Consider the following 11,000-nt stretch of genomic DNA (forward strand, 5'->3'; position numbering starts at 1 on the left):
CTGAGGGAGGTTGAGGGCCGCCCCCGGAGCGCGTCCGTGCCAGCAGTAGGGGGAGACGAGGCGGGACCCAGGAGGGGGAACACGGATGCAAAAGGGAAACTTTGCGCTGGGTGGGGGGGCGCGGGCTGCGGCTCAGGTGCGGCGAGAGGGAGGGGGAAAGGGGGAGGAAGGGAAAGGCGGCGAGGGGCGGTGGGGAGCTAGCCAGCCGGCGGCAGGGTGGGGGGGGCGCGTCTGCCGCGGGGTAACGCGGGGAGGAGCCGCCGGGCTTCGGGGGGTGCTTAGCCGAGACTGCGGGCGCGGCAGGTGGGGGCGCGGCCCGGCCTAATCGGCACCCCCAGCCCCCCGGGACCGCCCTCAGCTCCGCTCGGCGGACGCGGAGAGAGGGCGGGGGAGTGGGAAAGGACGGATGCGGAGGGGACTGGAAGGGGGCCCGGGGGTCACTCACCGCCTATCCAGGGGCCGTCGGTCCGCATGTCCCCCCCAAGCCGCTGGGGCCGCTGCTCCCTCTCCTCTTCTGCCGCCACCGCCACCGAATTCCACTCCCGCCACAGCCACCCGAGCTGGAGTAGGAGCCGGAGCCGGAGCCGGAGCCACCGCCTCTGCCGCCGCCGCCACCGCTCCCGTCGCTCCCGCGCCAGCTCCAGCCGCGCGCCCGCGCCCCTGCCCCTGCCGTGCGCGTCCCCGGCGCCGCCCCTCCCCTCGTGCACTCTCGCTCGTAGAGCGGCTGAGACGCGTAGGCCCGACGAGGCCTCAACCCAACCCCGAGCGAGCCTAAACCGACGCGGTCTCCAGGACCGAACCGGAACCCCAAAATGAGCATGGACAGACCCAAACTCCCATACGAAGTCCGGATCCTGTTAGAGGCTCCCCAATCCAAATATGAACCTGATACTACTCTAGGACCCCATTCCCTGAGACCAGACCCACCCCCAAACTCAATAGTAAGTCCAAACCCCTAAATCTGCCCCGAAATTGGCTCAAGTAATAATTTCAATCCGAACCCCTATATTGACCTCAAATACCAATTCTGACTCTAAACTCCTTTATCACCTCTACTTGATAGTGACCCCATCACCAACCCTGGTCCTTAAATGGACCCCGGTACCAACGCTGAGCCCTGATCCCTGTATGAACCCTGAAGTCCAATGGCTCCCTTCTTATGGACCCCAGCACTCTTTTCTGAACCCCAAGCCTTACATAAACCTCTAATACTGCAGTCCTAATCCCAGGTCAACACCAACACCCTTTCTGAACTGGGATTGAGTCATCAGAAAAGGACCCTAATACAAATACTGACCTCAAACCTCATCCATATGGGGGCCCATTTAAGACCCTACATTGACTCACCTCTAATGGTAATCTTGGAACCCAAGATTTATGAGACTGGCTTTGCAGAAACTCCACACAACTCCACTCAATCTCCATACTCACTCTCTACTTCTCTGACCCGATGTCAACCCCAGAGCCTGGCCAACACCTCAATATCTACACCAATTCCAACTGTGAACCCGAGTCACGTTGTGAGTTGGCCCCTGAGTTCAGGACTTGATAATGTCCCCCAAGCCTGATATAAACCTCAGTATTGAGTTTCTGACTCCTCATACCAAACTCAGATGCTGACCCTATAAATTTCTGGGCTAAACTAATAACTTACCTGAAGATTTATTCCAAGTCCTAACTCAGGAACTTGGTGAGCTCCAAACCAAGAGCCACACCTTGGCACCAAAGCCTCTGGCCCCAGACCTATCGTCCAGTCCGTGCCACACCAGCTGTCTCCTGCTTGCCCCCCTCATGAAAGACGGGGTGCCTACCCCTACTGCCCTAGGTAAGGTGAGGACCCCTATGGGATCTCTGGTCTATGGAGTCTCTGTGATACCACTGTGAGTCTGGAGGTTAGGTGAGAAAGTTTGGGGATTGTTGAGGCATCTGGACTTGGGGATCACAGTGTAATGTGCAGGGCAGGGATAGAGATGGGGGTCTAGGGATCTGGGCTGAGGGGTCAAGTTCTGGTTATCACCTAATTCACGGCCTGCATTTGCCCTGGACTTGGATTTAGAAACGGTGCGTGTGCGCCCCCTGGTGTGTGAGAAGGGGATGGGACTGGCTCCAGTGATTCTGGGCAATTAGATCCGGATTCCGGACGACAAACGGATCAAAAATGAACATTCCTAGTCCGTGGTTTTTTTATCCATTGGTAATTTTGGTGTACTGTGGAGGAGGCATTGCAAATTTTGTGCATCTTTAGACGTTTTGGCCTGTTTTTCAGTATTGGAGTGGGTTTAGGCTTTCGGGGGGTGGGATTCTTCTAAATTTAAAAAAGTATGCTTTTTGGCCAGTGATACCTGCTCATTGCTGACTCGTGAAAACATCTCCTCTTGGCTTCAATGGCCTACACTCTCCTCCCTGGCTACCGTTTCTCAATCTCTTACCGTCTCCTGCTCCTCCCGAGGTCTATCCTAGGCCGTCCCTTCTTCCCCTCTGCCTCCTGTCCCTTGGAACATCTCTACCACCACCAACCAAATGCTGATGACTTCCAAATCTCTGTCTCCAGTGTGGGCCTCTCTTCTGAGCTCAGGACCCATATATCCAAGAGTCTTCTCTAGATCACTCCCCGGATGTTCGTCAGGTAAACTGAATTCACCCTCTCTCCTGCCCCAGATCTGCTGGCCTCCAGCAGCCCCATCTCAGGCGGCAACACCTCATTCACTCAGTCATTGGGCCAGAAACAGGGCACCTTCCCTCCTGCACCCTCATCTAATGCAGTCTGCAAATCTTGAAATGTAAAAAGGGACTAGAGATCATCCCAGAGGGAGATGGGCAGGAGTCGGGGATGGAGAGAGAAGGGGTGGGGGGGCGGGGAGGGGAAGAGATGGGAGAGAGACAGAGACAGAGAGCTTCTGACTTTTGGGTTTTGGTTCACACAAAATCAAGTTGGTCATAAAGTCTCTCACACATAGTCATAAAAAAACGCCCCTTAAGACTTACTCTGTGTTGAGTAGCGTCAGTACCCTGGAACCAATGGCACCTATTTAGAACCATCACTTCCTCCAGGGAGCCACCTTTAACCCCTGGCTGAGTTGAGAACTTGCCTGCCCAAACTCTAAACACTGGGTGTCACCACCATCAGTATCTCTGTCTGTCGCCCCCGCCCCACACCTTATAAGTTGTGGGTTCCTTGAGGGCAGGGCAGGAGGAATGAGCCTGCCTTGTCCACTGCCATATCCCGGGGCCAGTACTGGGCCCAGATACACAAAAGGTGCTCAGTACATATTTGTTAAAGGAATAAAAAAGATAGCTTTTCCTCTTCTGTGCTCAGGGACCATCAGACATACGTGACCAGGAGGGGAAAGCTCCCTGACCAAGCCTCAGAGCTCGTCCACACCTGGGGCTTCTGTTGGCCTGGCATGCCCTGAGAGGGGCTTGTGGTGTTTGCTGACCTGTGTGCCTGCAGCCTGGGCCTCAGTGGGTCTGCAGCTCTGGCAGCCTAGTTCCCTCTGTCCAGCACTGCCTAATCTGTGACCTAAATACTTGGAAAGCCCGTGGGCCAGGGGCCTTACACTCCTATAGCTGAAGTCAGCAGACCCACTCACTGCTGGGCCAACCAGCCTCCTGCTTCAACCCTCACAGGGACAGAGGGTTCTCAGAATCTCAAGCCATTGGTCTCTAGCACCCTGCTCACCCAGCTTTCAGTACCACGTGTGGTCAGGTGTTTGCTGAGGTGGGGCGTGAGATTGGCTGCAAGCAGCCTGCCCAGATCTCAGCATGCCCAGCACCTGGAACTGGGCACAAGGCCGAAGTAAAGGAACCAGAGGCCCAGGCCCTGGGGCCACACAGACAAGAGCCTCAGGTGGCTGGGCCTGTGAATGCCTTAGAGCCGTGGAAAGAGAGGAGCCATGGCTCTGTCCAGACTGCCAAACTCTGAGCTCGGGGTCCATGTGGACTTGACCCGCTGCTCTGCCCCTGGGCCTGGCGGGGAGGGACGGCCTTGTGCTCATCTGTGAAGGCCGAGTGCTACCACATGGTAGATCTACGTCTGTCGGGCTCCAGCCCCAGGAGGCAGGGTGAGGGGAGAGCCAGATGTCAGCTCCCACTCACTGTTCACCCTTTGTCCAGGCCCCAGGCCCACTGGACACTGCTCAAACTCATGACGTAAATACAACTCTTAGTCATCTCTTAGTTGGTCTAAATCAAATTAAATTCAGCTTGAGTCCCTGCCCAGCAGATCTGTGAGAATTCCATATCATTCACAGCTCTCCTTCACCTCCCTCCAATGGTCCAAGAATGCCAGGGGCTTGCACAGCCCCAAATATGCTCAGTCTGTGCTCCTCTTTGCAGAGAAAGGTTGAGGTCTATTTCAGGCCAGCGCTGCCGTTGCAGACATTAGTCGTCCCTGCTGTGGGCCTCCCACTATTTGTCCCCCATCTTCAGGGCCACTCCCCCATCCCTGGCTCTTTATGGGGGTCTCTCCCGTAGACCTTCAAAGTTGCAGCCCTTAGACCTTGGCATTTGCAGTCACACACAGCCATTTTCCTGGGGGGAGAGGGGTGCATGCCAGGGTGGGACGAGGAATGCCCGTCCTCCTGCCCCTCTCTTCAATGATGGAGAATCAACTCCCTAAGACACGGTGATGTTCTCCCTCTCAGCCTGTCAGAAAGAACTCAGACGCCAGCACCGCAAAACAGTCTGTGTACCATCTCAGGTGTGGAGTGGGAGGGAAAAGGCCCAGACCCTAGAACACAAATGCCTGGCTAATGCCTTTCACTCCTTCCTGGTGAGTCACTATGTGGGGGGCGGGGGGGTGTGAATGAGACAGGAGTTAATGTCTCAATAGAACACTCTGCTGATGACGTCCCCTCAAGCTTCTCTGAGAAAACAGAGGCTACCGGGGAGGACACCTCCATCCCCCACTATCAAATCCACAAATCCACCCCATCTACTCCTTCCTCTCTCTCTCCCTCCTGAGATGCGCCCTGCCACGGCAGGGGCTGACCCCACCTGCCTCCTCTTTACTGTACCATTCCCATCAACTTGCAGTCATGCTCAAGTCTCTCCCATCCTAAAAAGTCCCCTCCCTGGGCCCCACCGGCCTGTCCAGAGTGGGAGAGATGGAGCGTTTCTCTGTTCTCCTTCACAGCAAACCCAAGAGCTGTTGACACAGGGAGCCTCCCCCTTCCCGTCTCCTGTACACACTCAGCCCACTATGACACAGCTTTCGGGACCAACACCCCTCTGAAATTGCTCTTGACATGATGACTATTCACCTCCCTTTTGCCCAATCCAACGACCTTGCCTGTTTGCAACTTAGTGGACCTCTCAGTGGCCTTTACTACTTCAGTCCCTTCAGTGTCAGCACACACAGACCAGCTCCTGACCTCCTTGTCGAATCCCCATCTTCAGGCCACTGGGTCGCCTGTTCACACCATCACCTGCTGGGCCTCGTCCTGTCCCTCACCGCACCACCTGCTCAGGTGACCTCAAGATGAGATAACTGTTGGGACTCCTCAGACCTCTCCACCGTGGCCCTCTTTGTGTTCTCCTAGTGCATCTGCTCTCTCCTTCCATTGCTTTTCTTCTTGTCCCACCTGGATGTCAAGGCCTAACATTTTAATAAGACTCTCGTCAATACCCCGAGCCCCTCTGCCTCTCTGCCTTTTGATCGTGTCTGTCTGGCAAGCCCCCAGCTCCGGATGAGCCCTCCTATCTGCATTCTTGTGCTGTGCTCAAACAGCCAAGGAACTCCACAGGTCAGAGTGATGTTCCCATAAATCATAGCTGCTGACTGCATATGGGCCCTCGACATATTTCTCCCATCAGCTTGTAACCCCCCTCTCTGCAGTGGCTGTTTTCAGCCTTCGCCGTTTTCTCTTTAAGCCTCCAACCAGCCCATTTCCTCCTTGCCAGCAGATGTGACCTCGACTGCTCCTTTACAGGATTAAAGCCACAGACAGGAACCCCCACCCCCCACCCCCACCCCCGCCACCCAGTTTCCTACTAACACAGTCACACATCTGCCTACACCTGCCGCCTCAGAGGAAGCACCCCTCCTCCTATCTCAGGCCAGGGCTGCTGCCCATCCTTGACTCCCTCGCCCCTGCGGCTTCTCTATCCATTATCCTCTCCCTCTCTGAGCTCTCCTTCCCACCAACCTGCCCCTGCTACCTTAACCCTGGCTCCCTCCCCCACTGTTGGCCGTTGGGCATTCCTGTCCACTCCAACATTCAGTCTTATATTGCTTTCATCTTCCACAACTTCCCCAAAACATGATATTTGAGCTAGGACCTCCATGTCTCAAAACTGGATGGGCATCTTTCCCAGTATTCATCTTATTATACCTCCTGATTATTCAACTCCTAGAACATTAGCTTCTTTGACTCCCTTGACACCATACCCTCCTGGTTTGTCTCTTAACTCCTTGGTCTCCTTCTCAGTCTCCTTTGCAGGGTCACCCTCCTCCCTTAAATGCTGGTGTTCCTTAAGCCCATTCCTAGGCCTTTCCCCCTCTCACTGTGGACCCTCCCTGGTGATCTCATCCATGCTATAGCTTCAGTTACCATTCATCTGTTGATGATTCACACCTTTATGTCTCCAGCCTGGAGAACTTCCTGTCTAAGCTCCCGACCAGCAGGAATCTAGCCAATGGCTTCATCATCTCCACCTCCATTTCTCAGAGGACCTCAACCGCAACACGTCTGAGACCTAACTCATGGTCCTCATTCTCTCACCTTCCCAGTGTTCTCTTTCTCAGTGTATGGTACCATTGTCCATCTAACAGACAAGCCAGAATCCTAGGAACCATCACCAAATCCTGTTAATTTTACCTCCAAAGCATCTCTCTAATCTACTGTTACCTCTTATCTGGATTCCTACAGAGGCTCCTAATTGATCCTACTGTGTCTGCCCTGTCCTTATCCAGTCTTATCAGGTCACTCACTCCCCTTTTAAAACCTTCTAATGACTTCCCATTGCTCCTGGGATAAAGAGCCAACCCATTAACAAGTACAAAACGCCCTCCCCTTGCCCGCCTTCCAGCACCAGTCCAGCATCATGGTCCCTGCTCCCCACTGCTCAGTGCCCTCCAGCTGCACTGGCTTCCTTTCAGTTCCTCAAACACACATATGTGCCCCCACTCATCCCAACCACCAGGCCTTTGCACATTCTTTCTAGAAGACTTTTCTACTCCATCACTTCACTTTTTAATTCATTCTTCACTTTTCGCTCAAGCATCATTTCCTTGGGGCAACCTCCCCTGATGTAGGTCAGGGTTGTTTGTTACACATTCGTACTGTGTCCTGTTTCTTCCATATGTAATTATATTACATACATATCTCTCTGAGCCCCTCACCCTGTGTGGGAGGTGAGTGGAGTTCATGGGGGTTCCAGGCCATGTGGGCATTGGGATTCATAAGCGTCGTGGGGGACTTCCCTGGTGGTCCAGTGGCTAAGGCTCTGTGCTCCCAAGGCAGGGGGCCTGGGTTTGATCCCTGGTCAGGGAACTAGATCCCACACGCCATAACTAAGAGTTCACCTGCCACAACTAAAGATCCCGCATACCGCAAAGAAGATCCCGCACGTGGCAACTAAGGTTCCACATGCCGCAACTAAGACCCGGTGCAGCCAAATAAATAAATAAATATAAAAAAAGTAAGTGTAGTGGGGGCTTCTGACCAGGGGCTTGGAGCTGCACAGGTGTATATCATGGACACCTCCATGTTTCCAAGGGCTCCCCACAAGCTGCCAATGACACTGGATGTCCCAGGCTGAACTCGCCCCAGTCAGGACAGACCAGTTGCTAGGGGCAGGCTGGCATCTGGAGACATACAGACGTGGTCTGAATTATACCTGTGGCACTTACTAGCTATCTGGTCTTGGGCAAATTACTTCTCTGCCTAAGCCTCACTTTCCTCTTCTGTAAAAAGGGGATACTACTTACTTTGCAGCATTGTAAAAATGACATAAAATTGTGTTTGTAAAGGGCTTCATCTGCGCTTCACATCACAGGTTCTTGAAAATAGAAGGTATTTGATGATTATTAGAATTAGCATAATCAAGCCTCTAAAAGCATAAGTTTGGAGGACCATTTAAAAGCTAATCCCGGGCTTCCCTGGTGGTGCAGTGGTTGAGAGTCCGCCTGCCGATGCAGGGGACACAGGTTCGTGCCCCGGTCCGGGAAGATCCCACATGCCACGGAGCGGCTGGGCCTGTGAGCCATGGCCGCTGAGCCTGCGCGTCCGGAGCCTGTGCTCCGCAACGGGAGAGGCCGCAACAATGAGAGGCTCGCGTACTGCAAAAAAAAAAAAAAAAGCTAATCCCACTGGGTCCCATATCCTGGTAATCCTCAGCTACTGTCTGAATGAGAGCCAGCTTCATCATTCATCAACCTCCTTCTGCACTTCGTCCCCCCTCATCCAACTTTTCACTGCTCCCTCCCCAGCCTTCCCCTGTAGCCCTCTGTATACCCTCAGCCTCTTCAGAAGTCCTTCCTCCAATTCCTGCCCACTGAGGACCCAGCAACTATCTCCAGGGAAGCTGCCATTCTCCACTAGTGCAGAGTAAAGAGGCCGGGGCAGAGCCTTCCCTCTCACAAAAGCCACTCCCAGATCATATTCCTTCAGCCTCTCAGAAAAATTCCTGCTCATTTAAGTTTCAAGCCATCTGGCTCTTGAAATTCAATGATTCAACCAAGATTTATTGAGTGCTTTTCCCTCTTTCTCTACCCTACCTTCTTTCTGAAAGGGCTTGGGTGTCATTAAAAACATGTAATATAAGATGCTTGGTACATAGTAGGACTTTCTTATATTTGTGAATAAATGAATACATTTTAAAATGTTACATAGAAGTTCCCCTCTCCCCAGTGCTCCCTTCAGAGGTTTCATCTAACATAAACAGAGAAGTAGAAGGTTCAGTCTTAGACCTCCCTTGAGTTGTTCCATTAGAAGCTGGTGCACCATTTTAAATGTTCTTCTAAGCTCTGCAGGGGATCACATCTCATAATGCTAGTCACCACCTGGAGCCTGGGATGTAGATAACTCAAGAACACTTTGCTTCCTCCCCTTGAACCCCAACAAAGAGGTGGGAGGTGGAGCAAGCCCCCTGCCCCTTCACCACGGCACCTTTTTGTTCTCTGCAAGACCATTATATGAGGCTGAGTTGCCATATGTGACTTGCTCTAATGCAGGGAAGGGCAGCTTAAAAGAATTACAATGCAGAAAGAGAAAAGTTACAGCTGGGTAATAACTAGGAGTTTCCCTGAGACCAGAGAGAAAAGTATCTCAGGAATCAAATGCTGGACTTCCCTGGCCATCCACTGGTTAAGAAAACTCTGTGCTTCCACTGCAGCGGGTGGGGGTTCTATCCCTGGTCCAGGAACTAAGATCCCGCATGCCACATGGCATGGCCAAAAAAAAAAAGAAAAAAAAATCAAATGCTAACTTCACTCTCCTGCCCTCCTTTATACAGGTTTTCTCTAAACTGCATCCTTCATCAGCTCTCCCTTGCAACTGAGAAAATCCCTTCCTTCCCCACCAGGATGGGGGTCTAACTCCCTGGATCTCTTCCCTTCCCCCATTCAGTTCCTCAAGATAAGTCCTGAGTCATACCTGCAGACTTCATCAAGTTGATCAGTAATGCTCAAATTGATACCTCCTTCCAAAGATTATTCTTGTGGGGAAGGGCTTTGGCATTCTACTTCCCATTCTTCAAGGTGGGTTTCTTTTCTTCAAGGGCCCTGGTCCAGGAAGATCCCACATGCCGCAAAGCAACTCAGCCCATGCACCACAACTACTGAGCCTGTGCTGTAGAGCCCACGTGCCACAGCTACTGAAGCCCATGTGCCAAGAGCCCGTGTTGTGCAACAAGAGAAGCCACCACAATGAGAAGCCCGTGCACCACAACAAAGAGTAGCCCCCACTCGCCACAACTAGAGAGAAGCCCGCGCAGAGCAACGAAGACCCAACACAGCCAAAAAATAAATAAATAAAATAAAATGAAAATATTCTTTTCAATATTCAATATCCGTACTGGTTTCCTTGAATATTGAAGTTGCTAAACAAATACATTCATACCCATAGCTCAAAGATTTTACTTCTTAGGTCTAGTACATTCTAAAACCATATTGAGAAAGGAAATAATTCCTTAATGGCCTCATAATTAGCATCGTGTCTTCCCTTTTCCCTGGGAATCAGTAAATCCGATTATTGTGGCAAGGCTAGAATGTCTGTTCCTTTCTTGATCCCCTTTGGGATTTGTTTGAATAAGAATATGGTCATAGTCCCTTTAATGATTTCTCAGTGATTTTCACAAGCGAGGATTTGATGGCTTGATTTTAGGACGCCTCAATTATATTCTTGCCAAGAGCTAATATCAATCTGGGGAAAGAGAAGGGGGTTGGCCTATTCTCCCAGTTAAATAAAATTGAAGTATATGAAAAGGCTGAAAAAAAAAAAACCCCAAAACAAGGACAGTAATCAAGACAGTGTGATATTGGCATAAGAATAGACCCACAAATCAATGGAACAGACTTGAAAGCCCAGAAATTAACCCTTATATTTAGGTCAATTGATTTTGACAAAGATGCCAAGACAATTCAATGGGGGAAAGGATTGTCTTTTCAACAAATGGTTCTAGGACAATTGGATACCCACATGCAAAAATATAAATTTAGACTCTTGTCTGATGCCATATTCAAAAACTAACTCAAAATGGGTCATAGACCTAAATGTAAGAGCTAAAACTATAAAACTGTTAGAAGAAAACATAGGAGTAAATCTTCAGGACTTTGGGTTAGGAAGAGTTTTTAGATATGACACTAAAACACAAGCAATATAAGAAAAAATAAATTGGGCTTCACAAAAATTTAAAACTTTTCAATTCAGAAAACACCATTAAGAAAGTGAAAACATGGGCTTCCCTGGTGGCATAGTGGTTAAGAATCTGCCTGCCAATGCAGGGGACATGGGTTCAAGCCCTGGTCCTGGAAGATCCCACATGCCACGGAGCAACTA

The 11,000-nt window shown here is 51.4% G+C and overlaps 1 protein-coding gene across 2 annotated transcripts in view; it reads right to left on the minus strand.

Moving 5' to 3' along the window:
* PTPRF (protein tyrosine phosphatase receptor type F) overlaps nucleotides 1-619 on the minus strand; it is an 85,947-nt gene extending 85,328 nt beyond the window's left edge. For both annotated transcript variants that reach the window (XM_081225611.1, XM_081225610.1), the window contains exon 1: nucleotides 446-619. The gene's annotated coding sequence lies outside the window, so the exon portion shown is untranslated. The remainder of the gene's footprint in view (nucleotides 1-445) is intronic.
* Nucleotides 620-11,000: the final 10,381 nt, after the last annotated feature.

Source organism: Mesoplodon bidens, assembly GCF_964165515.1.
Source record: "Mesoplodon bidens genome assembly, chromosome: 2".
NCBI classification, from domain to species: domain Eukaryota; kingdom Metazoa; phylum Chordata; class Mammalia; order Artiodactyla; family Ziphiidae; genus Mesoplodon; species Mesoplodon bidens.